The following is a 13,871-nucleotide window of genomic DNA, read 5'->3' on the forward strand; positions in this document are numbered from 1 at the left end:
CACTAGCAATAAATCTGAAAATGAAATTAAGAAAACAATTCCATCTACAAAAGAATCAAAAATAATAAAATTATTAGGAATAAACCAAAGAAGTGCAAGACCTATACACTGGAAACTACAAAACACTGCTGAAAGAATTAAAGGCGACCTAAATAAATAGACATTCACATGGAGTGGGAGACTTAACATTGTTAAACTGGCAAAACTAAATTTGTCTACAGATTCAGTGAAATCCCTATCAAAATTCCAACTGCCTTTTTTTTGCAGAAATGGATGCGCTAGTCCTAAAATTCATATGAAAGTGCAAGGGATCCAGGAGAGCCAATTCAATCTTGAAAGTGAAGACAAAGTTGGAGGTCTCACACTTCCCAATTTCAAAACTTAACTGCAGGGCTACAGCAATCAAGACAGTGTGGTACTAGCATAAGGAAAGACATATGGATCAATGGAATAAAACAGAGTCCAGAAGTAAACCCTTACATCTATAATCAATTGATTTTCAACAAGGATGCCAAGATCACTCGATGGGGATAGAATAGTCTTTTTCAGAAATGATTCTGGGACAACTGGATATCTACATGCAAAAGCATCAACTGGACTCACCATAAACAAAACTCAAAATGGATTAAAAACAAAACTAAATCTAAGACCTACAAATATAAAACTTTCAGAAGACATAGGTATAACTTCTCATGATCTTGGATTAGGCAATAATTTTTTAGGTATGACACTAAAAGCAAAACCAAAGAAAAAAGTAAGTTGGACTTCGTCAAAAAAAATTTTTTTTAACTTTGTACTTCAAATAACACTACCAAGAAAGTGAAAAGACAACTCACAGACTAGAGAAAGTTTTTGCAAATTATGTTACGAGGGTCTAGTGTCCAGATTATATGAAGAACTCTTACAATTCAACAGTAAGGAGACAACACAATTTAAAAATGGGCAAAGGATCTAAGTAGACATTTCTCCAAGGATATACAACAAATGGCCAGTAAGCACATGAAAAGATATTCAATGTATCATTAATCATTAGGGAAATGCGAATCAAAACCTTAATGAGGGACTTCCCTGGTGGTCCAGCAGTTAAGACTCCATGCTCCCAACGCAGGGGGCCCAAGTTCGATCCGTGGTCAGGAAACTAGATCTGCATGTCGCAACCAAAGATCCTGCATGCTGCAACTAAAGACCCAGCACAGCCAAATAAATAAACATCTTTTAAAAAAACCATAATCACATACCACTTCAATATACTAGGATAGCTATAATGGAAAATACCCAACATTGATGAAAATGTGGAAAAACTGGAAACCCATACTGCTCGCAGGAATATAAAATGGTGCAGCCACTGTGGAAAAATAGCTCAATAGTTCCACAAAAAAAGTTAAACACAGTTACTATATAATTCTGCAATTCCATTCCCAATTATATAACCAAGAAAACTAAAAACAAATACTCAAATACTTGTTCACAAATGTTCTTAGCACCATTATTCATTAGTCAAAAAGTAGAAACAACTGAGATGTCCATTAACAGATGAATGGATAAACAGAATACGGTATAGCCAAGTAATGGAAAGCTAGTTGGCAATAAAAAGGAATGAAGTATTGATACACGCCACGATGTGGCTGAGCCTCAAAAGCATCATGCTAAATGGAAAAAGCAGACACAAGAGGCCACGTGTTACATGACTCCACTTAGATGAGATGCCCGAACAGACAAGTCCATAGAAACAGACAGAAGATTGGTAGTTGCCAGGGACCGAAGCGGGCGAGAGCAAGAGGGGTGACTACTAGCAAGTACAGGGTTTTAACTGGGGAGTGAAAACGTTCTGAAATTAGCGATTTTTGCACAACCTTATGAATACACTAAAAACCATTGAATATTACACTTTAAAATAGTTAATTTTATGGTATTTGGATTCTCCATTTTTTATTTTATTTATTTTTATTTATTTTTTGCAGTAAGCAGGCCTCTCACTGCTGTGGCCTCTCCCGTTGCAGAACACAGGCTCCAGACACGCAGGCTCAGCGGCCATGGCTCACGGGCCCAGCCGCTCCACAGCATGTGGGATCCTCCCGAACCGGGGCACAAACCCGTGTCCCCTGAAGCGGCAGGCGGACCCTCAACCACTGCACCACCAGGGAAACCCTCTCTTTTTTAAAATGTACACATCCTCTCAACATAGGGAAAAAGTGGGAAAATATTTAATTGATCCAAAATAATGAAAATGGACAAATAATAAACATAGTTGATGTGGCTTTTAGCTCAAAGTATCAATATGTTAAGTGAAGGGAGCCTAAATGCTTGTGTGAAGAAGTCTAGATATACGTACACGCTCTTTACAAACATCTACAACTGAAGAGTTGAAGGTAACGTGGAAAATATATACTGTGTAAATACTAACCAAAAAACCCCAAAACAACTGGTGTAGCCGCATTAACACCAAAATATCTGTTAAAAAAGCATGTTAGAAAAAAAGCTTTACTGCGAAATGACAGCTGAGTTCTACTAAAAGACAAAACAATTCCAAGTGTGTACCTACTCATCTATCCTCAACACATAAAGCAAAAACTGACGTTGCTACTCCAGAAAACAGACAAGTGCAAAACCATCAAGGGAGATGCTGGCACGTCTCCGCAATGGATAGCATCTGACCTTCTTGCGTTTTCAACGGAGGTGGGATATTCAGTCACGTAACTGGTTTTGTGTTTTATTTTTTCGAGTTTCTAAGTGTGAATACGGAAACTCCTAAATTTCCTCCTACTGATCGCGCCTCTGGGGACTCGCACCCTCCTCTTCCGTGGCAACTGGACCCAACGACTTTTTAAGACAAGTGGAAAACGGCAGAAGTGAAAGGGTGTCGCTCCTGAGATCAGACTGAGATACTGGGACTTGCTCTTTCTGCCTGTCCCTGCTCACTCTGGGGAAGCCTGCTGCCGAGCTGTGGTGGCCCTGAAGAGCCACCCACGAACCAGGGAACTGAGGGTCGTTCACCACTGGAGCCAGTGAGGAGAGAGGCCCTGTTTATTCTCTGCATTTTAACATCACTTTGGGGAATTCCCAGGCGGTCCAGTAGTTAGGACTCGGTGCTTCCACTGCACGGGGCACAGGTTCGATCCCTGGTCGGGGAATTAAGATCCTGCAAGCCATGCTGCACGGCCAAAAAAAACCCCAAAAAGCAAGCAAAAAAAAAAAAACCAAAAAACCACACATCACTTTATAAGGGACTGGATACATAGATGGTTTTATGCCTGTACAACGGACATTGGTGCAACTCGAGATGTTATCAGTGACAGTGATATAGTGTATATTCATATAATGAGTGTTTACTACTTACAGTAGGAATCATTCAGCCATCTCTAATTATATTAGAATCAACCTATTCCATTTTTCAGGTGAGAAAACAGGCTTAGGGAGGTTACGTGATTTCCCTAAAGTCACCGCCTAGTAAGGGTTGGAGCAGATATTTGACAGCAACCAAATCACACCCAGGAGCGTAGCTCTGCCCCGCACTGTCGCCTGGGCTCCAGATACCCCAGGGTCCTCTGCCCCACACTGTCTCCTGGGCTCCGCACACCCCAGGGGCCAGGTGCATGTAGCTGGGGAAGGAGCCAGGAGCACCTGCACTTTCACGCCCTCTGCAAACAAGCAGCTGAGAACTAGACTTGATTCTACCTGGAAACAGATGTGAACGTGATGTTGCCTCTTGAATTTAAAAGCGTTTGTACATGTGTTACTCATATGCCGTTACAGGTGTCCTTGCTCTCAAGAGCTCAGAAGCCAGTCAGTTTTTAGATCTTTTGTTACATAAACTTCTGCTACTCACCGTCTTAAACTCAGGAACCAAGCTCATTTGGAATATGCACCCTCCCTCCTGACTCCAGCCTGGCATCTCACTCCCATTACCCAAACCAAGAACCAAGGCGATGTGGGGGGTGAGGGATAGTTACAAATGCACAAGGGAATTCCCCGGCGCTCCAGGGGCTAGGACTCCGCGCTTTCACTACCAAGGGCTGTGGTTCAATCCCTGGGCAGGGAACTAAGATCCCACATGCCACGCGGTGCAGCCAGAAAAACCCACAACAAAAGCACAGAACATACAACCTTTTGGTTTTGCTGTCACTTGTTATCTCTAGTAGGTGCCACTGAGAAACTTACTTCTCAAATTAGCGTTAAGTGGTTTCAATTTTACAGGAGTGTGTATATAACCTGTTCTTATAAAATACACCTGCTGGTGGAATGCCCCTTTTGTCCCCATCTTGAGAAACGTCACCCAGATTCCCAAAGGGCACCTGCCTGAATATTTGGAAACCCATGCCCTCAGAAATACGAGTACCAGCCTCGTTCCTACTCACGGCTCCAGTGGGTCCTTCCTTAGAACGGCCTCCAGTTTGCTGGGCTAGACGTCCTCATGTTGGGGCATGAGCCACCGGCATACCACGTAACCTTTTCAGATTTCACTGTGAAGCAGACAGTTCACACCTCAGGCTCTTGGTCAGCTGGAGTTCACCGCTGGGTGTTTGGGGATGGGGGGGACCTTTCTAGTGTCTTGCTTGGGGGCTCAGCATTCTCCCTCCTTTTGCTCTGGGGGTGAAGCTCAGATGGTTGAGGGCTGCGCTGATGAGGCTCTGATCCTGACGTGGGGACCCGTCTGCCTGCCTCTGAGCCTTTGCCAAAGGCCTGGGCCGGCTGCCTGGTAGCAACTGTTAATCAACAGAAAGATGGAGAGCACAGCTCAAATAGACTGGGGCAAACCCCCCACGGCAGCAGTTCAGCCCATCAGGGACCCTCCCAAGCACTCTCCCAGACCCACACAATTTGGGTAAAAAGAAAAAAAGTCCGTTGATTTACACTTTGCTGTAAATTTTTGTTAGGAGCAGTCTGTTAGTTGCGACAGTTACCACTTACTTCCTTTGTTACTAGAAAGCTTTATTACTCTGGAGTTTACAGCATCCTGGAGTGAGAAACTATCATATAAACACAGTTTGGAGAGGAGAAATGACCTGTAATTCTTATTCAGTCAAAGTGTGTGGTTATCACAGCACCAGCCCTCAGCTGCCCAGGGACTCAGGTGTGCTTCGTTCCATAGGGTTTTCACTCCCATCCCCCATCTCTCAATTTCCAATTTTCCCAGGAAGGAGGAAAGACCATCCCATTACCTGTGAGGAGGACGGAAATGCTGGTCGTGGGCCCTACAGATTTTAAAGTTCAAGCCACAGGCTCCGGCGACTGCGTGCGTAGTAGCTGGAGGTGCGCGGGAGACGCGGGATTGTGTCTTTCCTACCATGTACGTCCGGCAAGGCCTCGCCTTAACTCGGACCTTCCTGGAATCCTAACACATAAAAGCGGTGTCGGCAGGTGTCGGCAATCACACTGAAGCGCCTGAATCAGCCTCTAGGTGTTGGTCTCTTGTGACCAGGACACTTGGAAGAACCTACAGCTCCTGGAAGGGAGCAGGTTTGGGGAGAAAAGCGTGTACCCAAGTGACTGAACTGTAACTTGAACCACTTCATCGCAAACTACCCACACCTGTGTTAGGAGGTTTACCAGCTTCAAGGGGTAATTTACACGCAATAAACAGCACCTTTCAAGTGTACGACTTGATACGTTTTCACACCAGCTTTGGTTTGTTGTTTTTCTTTTAGATTCCACAAATAAGTGAGATCATACAGTATTCGTCTTTCTCTGACATATTTCCCTCAGCATGTACGCCAGGGACGACATCACCTTAATCAAGTGTGACCGTCTCCATCACCGCAAAGTTTCCTCGAGCCTCCTTGTAACCCACCCTCCTGCCCCTCCCCACCCTACCTCTCCCCCAGAAGCCACCGATGCGCTTTTTATCACAAATAAGATTTGCAACCACGTCTCATACCAGTTCCCAGCCCAGCGAGCAAATACGTACTTTCTCTTTGTAGGTTGGGCCTTGCGTGGCGTGTTTAAAATTCTCAATTCCCGGAGAGCGACAGAAACAAGAGACAGATGCAGGTGAAAGGCTAGTGCGGGGCCACCTCCCGGAAGTCTCCCCCAGAACAGCCCTACCTGCAGGCCAGCCCGACCAGCCTCTGCCCACGTGGCGGCAACCCTCCCCTCCTTTCCCGGCAGGCTCCCGGCCGCGTGGGGCTCCTGGCCGGTTCTGGCACCCAAACAACCAACCGCAGCAAGAGGACGCTAGGAGCCGCCGCTGCAACCTGCCTCTCGCTCCTGCATCACTTAGCTGCTTAACAGGACGTCCATTCCCTTCTCCCCCAGAGCTTCAATCCTGGCAGCTCTGCCCCTCCACTTGCTGGACCTTTTCCTCCATCTGCCCCCGTTACTGCACCAAGTCCGTCTGGCCCGAGGCGCAGCAAGGCAAGACGCTGAGACGCCGAGGCCTGCAGCAAAGCGAGGATTCACTCACACAGCAGCCGAGCGAGGAGACAGCAGGACAAACCTCAAACGCGCCTCCCGAAAGGCTAGCGGCTGGGGTATTTATGGGATGCGGAATAAAGAAGCCCGGGCGGTAGAGGGCGGGGAGCGTGGGGAAAGGTGATTGGAAAGAGCTGCGGAACCGAGGTTCTGCGCAGGCGTAACTAAGCTACAGGCCTCTGCACGTTCAAGAGGTCATCGAGCGGACACTCGTGCATGCCCACCTGGAGGGCCGGTGGTCCCAGCCAGCCTTAACCAGCTGAGCTCAAACTAGACACAGGTGACTCCAAGATTCTGGAAAACAACTCAGGCCAACTTTTTTTTTTTTAGGCTACGTGCTGCGTGGAGAACACGCAAGTCTTCAAGCGACCTTGATTAGCAACGGCGGCAGGTGAAATGGGTTTGACTCGTCACCCGCGGTTTCACCCCTTTCCCAGTCCACGATGCGGCCCCTGGAGCTCCAGGTCAGCGTAAACAGATTCTTCTCCACCCTCAATCTGTTTGCACGAGGATGTCTCTAGCTTGCCTCTGTCCCGAGGACATCACGCCTGTTCCCCCCGGCGCCCCACGCTTGCAGGATGCAGGTGGGGCCAGGCTCCCGGGAGTCTCCCCCCCAGAACAGCCCTATCTGCAGGCCAGCCCGACCAGCCTCTACCCACGTGGCGGCAACCCTCCCCTCCTTTCCCAGCAGGCTCCCGGCCGCGTGGGACTCCCGGCCGGTTCTGGCACCCAACCAACCAACCTCAGCGAGAGGACGCTGGGAGCCGCCGCTGCAACCTGCCTCTCGCTCCTACATCACTTAGCTGCTTAACAGGACGTCCATTCCCTTCTCCCCCAGAGCTTCAATCCTGGCAGCTCTGCCCCTCCACTTGCTGGACCTTTCCCTCCATCTGCCCCTGTTACCGCACCAAGTCCGCCTGGCCCGAGGCGCAGCAAGGCAAGACGCTGAGACGCCGAGGCCTGCAGCAAAGCGAGGATTCACTCACACAGCAGCCGAGCGAGGAGACAGCAGGACAAACCTCAAACGCGCCTCCTGAAGGGCTAGCGGCTGGGGTATTTATGGGATGCGGAATAAAGAAGCCCGGGCGGTAGAGGGCGGGGAGCGTGGGGAAAGGTGATTGGAAAGAGCTGCGGAACCGAGGTTCTGCGCAGGCGTAACTAAGCTACAGGCCTCTGCACGTTCAAGAGGTCATCGAGCGGACACTCGCGCATGCCCACCTGGAGGGCCGGTGGTCCCATCCAGCCTTAACCAGCTGAGCTCAAACTAGACACAGGTGACTCCAAGATTCTGGAAAACTCAGGCCAACATCTTTTTTTTTAAGGCTACGTGCTGCGTGGAGAACACGCAAGTCTTCAAGCGACCTTGATTAGCAACGGCGGCAGGTGAAATGGGTTTGACTCATCACCTGCGGTTTCACCCCTTTTCCAGTCCACGCGGCCCCTGGAGCTCCAGGTCAGCGTAAACAGATTCTTCTCCACCCTCAATCTGTTTGCACAAGGATGTCTCTGGCTTGGCTGTGTCCCGAGGACATCACGCCTGTTCCCACCGGCGCCCCACGCTTGCAGGATGCAGGTGGGGCCGGGAACGGGTACCGCCTGGCTCTCTCCCTGCTGTACCCAGGCCCGTCCCCTCCAATGCAGGAAGCCTGTCCGGACGTGTGGTGGCCGTGGAAATGGTCCAGCATATGGTTCGTGCCCGGGTTTGGGCTAATGATGAGGAACATAGTGTTTTCCCGCAAAATAAGAAATTACACCTGTGAAAGGCCTAGTTCGCTTCTGACACAAATAAGCATCAGAGCGTTACAGCTCTTTTAGAAGATGTCAAGCAGGTTTCCTGGTCCACACTGGGAAACCCAAGGGGGAAAAAAAAAAGCATCAGAAAAGTAGGGTTTGACGGCTGTCACCTTCTTAGACGGACAACATTCTGCCTATGGAATGGGTATCTCTCTCAATAAACCTGCTTTCACTTAGAAAAGAAAAGAAAGAAACAAAGTAGGGCTTAATAGGCATGTGCAGATTTTAAAAACTCCTTAGGAGACAGGTAAGGATTTCTTCAACAGGACACAAAAAAGACTAACCCAAAAGGAAAAGATCAATAAAAATTTCTTTTTTCCCCCAGTTTGATTGAGATATGATTGAGATATAACATTGTATAAGCTTATGGTACACAGCGTAATGATTTGATATATGCACGTTATGAAATGATCACCACGTTAAGTTAACATCCGTCACCACAGTTATTTTTTTCCTTGTGATGAGAATTTTAAAGATCTAGTCTCTTAGCAACTTTCATATATGCAATACAGTACTGTTAACTATAGTCACCATGCCGCACATTACATCCCCAGGAGTTAGTTATTTTATACTGGAAACATGCACCTTTTGAATCTCTTTACCCCTTTCTCCTCCCCACACACTACCCACCTCCCTCACCTCTAGCAACCACCAATCTGTTCCTTGTAGCTATGAACTTGGCTTTGCTGTTTTGTTTTTTTTTAGATTCCACGTATAAGAGAGATCATGCAGTATTTGTCTTTCTCTGTCTGACATCTTTCACTTAGCATGCCCGCAGGGTCCATCCATGTTGTTACAAATGGCAGGGTTTCTTCTTTTTTATGACTGAATGATATTCCATTGTATGTTTGTTTGTTTATGACATCTTCTTTACACATTAATTCACTGATGGACACTTAGGTTGTTTCCATGTCTTGGCTATTGTAAATAATGCTGCAATGAACATGGGGGTGCAGATATCTTTTTCAGTTAGTGTTTTTATTTCCTTAAGATAAATACTGAGAAGTAGAATTGCTAGATGATATGGTAGTTCTATTTAAATTTTTTGAGGAACCTCCATACTGTTCTCCATATTGGCTACACCAATTTACATTCCCACCAGCAGTGCGGGAGGGTTCCCTTTTCTCCACACCCTCTCCAGCACTTGTTATCTCTTGTCTTTTGATAATAGCCATTCTAACAGGTGTGAGGTGATAGTTCATTGTGGTTTTAATTTGCATTTCCTGACAATGAGTGATGTTGAGCACCCTTTCCCCTGTACCTGTTGGAATCTGTATGTTTTCTTTGAAAAAAAAAGTCTATTCAGATTCTCTGCCCATTTTTTAAATGAATTATTTGTCCTTCTGCTGTTGAGTTGTATGAGTTCCTTATATATTTTTTAATTAATTTATTTTTGGCTGTGTTGGGTCTTCATTGCTATTTGCAGGCTTTCTCTGGTTGTGGTGAGCGGGGGCTACTGTGTTGCGGTGTGTGGGCTTCTCTTTGCAGTGGCTTCTCTTGTTGCGGAGCACAGGCTCTAGGCGCACGGGCTTCAGTAGTTGTGGCACGCAGGCTCAGTAGTTGTGGCTCGTGGGGTCTAGAGCGCAGGTTCAGTAGTTGTGGCGCACGGGCTTAGTTGCTCCCCAGCATGTGGGATCTTCCTGGACCAGGGCTCGAACCCGTGTCCCCTGCATTGGCAGGCAGAGTCTTAACCACTGTGCCACCAGGGAAGTCCTCCTTATATATTTTGGATATTAGTCCCTTATCAGATGTGTGTTTTGCAGATATTTTCTCCCATTCCATAGGTTGCCTTTTCATTGGTTGATCATTTCTTTTGCTGTGCAGAAGCTTTCCAATTGTAAAATTAGGAATTCTTTTCATCCATAAGAGAGTGAAAAGGTGATTCAGAGGAAGAAGCATATTCATAATATATATAAAACAGACAAAGAACTGGTATCCAGGATATGTAAAGGATTCCTACAAATTAATAAGAAAAAGGCTGGTAACCCAGTTGAAAAAAGGGCATAAGAGACAAACAGCTGGAAACGGATGGTGGTGATGGTTACAGCATAATATGAATATACTAATACCACTGAACTGTACGCTTAGCAGTGACAAACTTGATGTTATGTATATGTTACCACAGTAAAGTAACATAGTCAAGTTAATTAAAGAAAGAAAAGAGCAGGGAATTCACCAAAAAAGAAAGAAATACAAATGGCCAAGAAATATACAAAAAATGCCCAACCTCACAAGTCATCAGACAAATTTAAACCACAGCCAGAAATCAATGCACACCTACCAGAATGGCTAAAATGAAAAAGACCGTTCATGCCAAGTGCTGGGGAGAATCTGGAGTAACCGAAACGCTCATCCACTGCTGGTGGGAATGTAAAATAGCACAACCACTTTGGAAAACTCTTTGGCAGTATCCAGTAAGGCCGGGCACACCCTCCTACCCAGAAACCCACTCCTGGGCATAGACCCAACAGGAGTGTGTACGGACTGCCACCAATGATGTGTACTAGGACATCTACAGCAGCGCTCTTTCCAATAGCCTCAAATGTCCATCGACAGAATGGTGGATGCATACATCATAATATATCTATGAAAGGGATTCTTACAGTAATGGAAACGGATTAACAACAGCTGTGCATAGCTGATGACTCTCACCAGCATAATGTTGAGCAAAAGAAGCCAGAGTCAGAGGAATGCATATACTGCATGATTCCATTTACAGGACGTTCAAACCAGGCAAAACGAACCTATGGTGTTAGAAGTCAGCAGAGCGATTACCTTAGTGCTTGGAGGTGGGTGCCTGGGGGGAGGGGCTGTGGTAATACTCCATCTCCTGACCTAGGTGCCGGTGATCCAGATATGCTCACTTCGTACAAGACATCAGGCTGTACTCTATCTGGGGCTTTTCTGTATGTACATTACACTTCCACTTTTTAAGTTTATTGTAAAAACCTCCTACTCCTATAGTGCTTCTTACTAAGAAGCACTGTATGTAAAACAAACCCTCGTAATTAGCCTCACTGCCTCTTCGTGCACCATATAAAATAATAAAATAATAAAATGCTTTCAGTACGCTGGTCCCCAGGTAGTGTGTATACACACATCTTTCAAAGATATACGCTTTCTTCGTGGCTTTAAAACAAACCCAGAGCACTATGGATTCTGGAATACATGGGTAAAGGGAAGGGTCAGTCTCCAAATCAACAAATTCAACAGTGGGTAAAATTGGGAAATACCAAGCAGAGAAAGGGGGGACATGGTTATATTTTCTTTTAAATCTTTACTTTTACTCATGGAATGAAGGTGTTCATCCAGTTAAAGAGATAGCTGTAAAGCTTGCTAGAGACGATAGGAAAGATGCTTTGTATCGTGGGAGGGTTCCTTTAGTAGAGCCAGAACTGACCCCATACGGACCCCAGTTCTGAGTTTACCCCTAGGGCCAGCCCTGGGCAGGACAAGGGCAGAATGCAGGCCCGGAGGCTGAGATGTCTGCTTTTGCTGGGCCAGTTGGCCTGGTGAGATGTCCTGTTCTATTCTGCTCTGTTCTATGCAGCAACTACTTCTTATCAGGGTCAATGCTAAGCCTTGGGAATCCGAAAATAAATTAGATACGGCTCCTATTCTCAAGGCAGGACGCTACAGCAACAGATTAGAATACAAGGTGATGATACGAACGCTCTGGACAATGCTTCAAATAGCCCTCCAGTTCCTCATCTGTGACCTGGGGGCAAAGACAGTACCCGCCTCCCAGGGTTGTAAGGATGAAATGAGACCAGCCAGTCAGCCAGGCGCCCAGCACTGAGGAACTGCTCAGTACACGGCTCTGCTGCATGACTGTAACCAGAGCGCCCAGGATGCGATGGAGGCATCAAGACCCAGTCTGGGGGCTTCCCTGGTGGCGCAGTGGTTGAGAGTCCGCCTGCCAATGCAGGGGACACGGGTTCATGCCCCGGTCCGGGAAGATCCTACATGCCACGGAGTGGCTAGGACCGTGAGCCATGGCCGCTGAGCCTGCGCATCCGGAGCCTGTGCTCCGCAACGGGAGAGGCCACAGCAGTTAGAGGCCTGCGTACCGCAAAAAAAAAAAAAAAAAAAAGGATATGACAGAAAAGCAGAAGAGCAGTCGGGACAGACAAGAGAGTCCCAGGACTGTGAGACAGCGCAGGAGGAGCGGGCAGCCCCCAGGGTCCCAGGAGGGGCTGGAGTGTGGAGCTTGGAGCTGAGGTGAAGGGACATGCAGTGGGGTCTTGGAGGGCCTTGGCACCAAGTTAATGAGCTAGAGTTCCATCCTGTGACAGGGAAACACGGATGGGATTTGTTTTGTTTTGTTTTTGCAGTATGCGGGCCGGAGGGAGGGAGGGAGGGAGGGAGGGAGGGAGCGAAAGGTCAGGGCCACGGGGTCACCGTGTGTGGAGCAGGTGGACTGGGTGAGAGCACTCCAGCGGAGAGACTCAGGCTCTGAGACAAGGGCCCAGAGGCCCCAGAAACACAGACCACGGTCACCCTCACTCCCGCCTCTCCTGTGACCAAGAGAAAGGCTGGCGCCTGGGAGGCGCACCACAGGACTCCGTCACTGTGATTTAACAGAAATTTTGATTTTGTGCCTGAAAAGATTATCCTCTCCTTAGCCTCAAGATCTTTTCTAAATTAAAAAAAAAGTTTTCTTTCCGCGTATATGACATTGCCAGAGCCATTAGATTCACTGAGAAGAAAGAAGAAGGGTGGTGGCGGGGGGCTGGGGGAGGAGGGCGTGTGTGGTTTAATGGGGACAGAATTCCAGTTTTGCCAGAAGAAAAAAGTTCTGCACGTGGATGGTGGTGACGTGTGCACAGCAGTGTGAATGTACCTAATGCCACTGAACTGTGCACCTGAAATTGGTTAAGATGGAAAGTCTTATGTTGTGTATTTTACCACAATGAAAATAAATAAATAGTTTAAAAAGACTTCTGTAGAGTTTGTTTTCCTCCTTGACACGCATATTTGAATATCGGGGACAAAATGTCTCCAGCACTCTTGATTAGCAAAATGTTTCTTAAAATGCACGTGGCAGGGACTTGGTAGCGCTCAGTCTAGGAGGCGAGAGTGACCTGGCCTTCCTGAACCCTGCAGGGAGGGGGAAGGAGTTTGCAGTCGGTGAAGCGGTTCTTTCCAACAAAAAATTCAGTTCAGCTGCCATTTACTGGGCACCTGTTATTGCCAGGCACGGGAGGAGGGAGGAGGTTTGTATTATCTGCAGTTCTCGTGCTTTGCTTTTTCACAAATGGTACCTTGGCCCCTGAGGGGCAGCTGAGTGTCTGGGAGGCTCCACTTTGGGGTGCTGCCCTGATCTCTGATACAGTCAGGCCCTTCTCCCCCATATCCTCACCTCAGAGGTCCCAGTGCCCTTCAAGCCTGAGGACAAAAGGCACGAACCTACTGGCGGCAGCCGCTGGAATTCCAGAAAACTCTGAATGAAAACAGCAGTTGCAAAATGGAATGGCTTTGCACACTGCGGCTGATTCTTCACGGGTGGTCTTGGGTTTGGGCAGGAAAACTCAGAAATCTGCTGCTCGGGGATCCAAAGGGAGCATCAGAAAACAATGGGGAAGCTCTGCCCCACCCCCTGAAGCCTCAGGGCCCTACTTGGCTGTGACCGAGGAAGCTCCGGCCACAGAGCAGCGAAAGCGCCGGCT

General features: G+C 47.4%; 1 non-coding gene across 1 annotated transcript; it reads left to right on the forward strand.

The window, feature by feature from the left end:
- Positions 1-8,203: 8,203 nt before the first annotated feature.
- Positions 8,204-8,265, forward strand: LOC137233167 (U7 small nuclear RNA). Its single transcript, XR_010947337.1, has one exon. It is a non-coding gene; the product is annotated as a U7 small nuclear RNA (small nuclear RNA).
- The last annotated feature ends 5,606 nt before the right edge of the window (positions 8,266-13,871 follow it).

This window comes from Pseudorca crassidens, chromosome 10 (assembly GCF_039906515.1).
Source record: "Pseudorca crassidens isolate mPseCra1 chromosome 10, mPseCra1.hap1, whole genome shotgun sequence".
NCBI classification, from domain to species: domain Eukaryota; kingdom Metazoa; phylum Chordata; class Mammalia; order Artiodactyla; family Delphinidae; genus Pseudorca; species Pseudorca crassidens.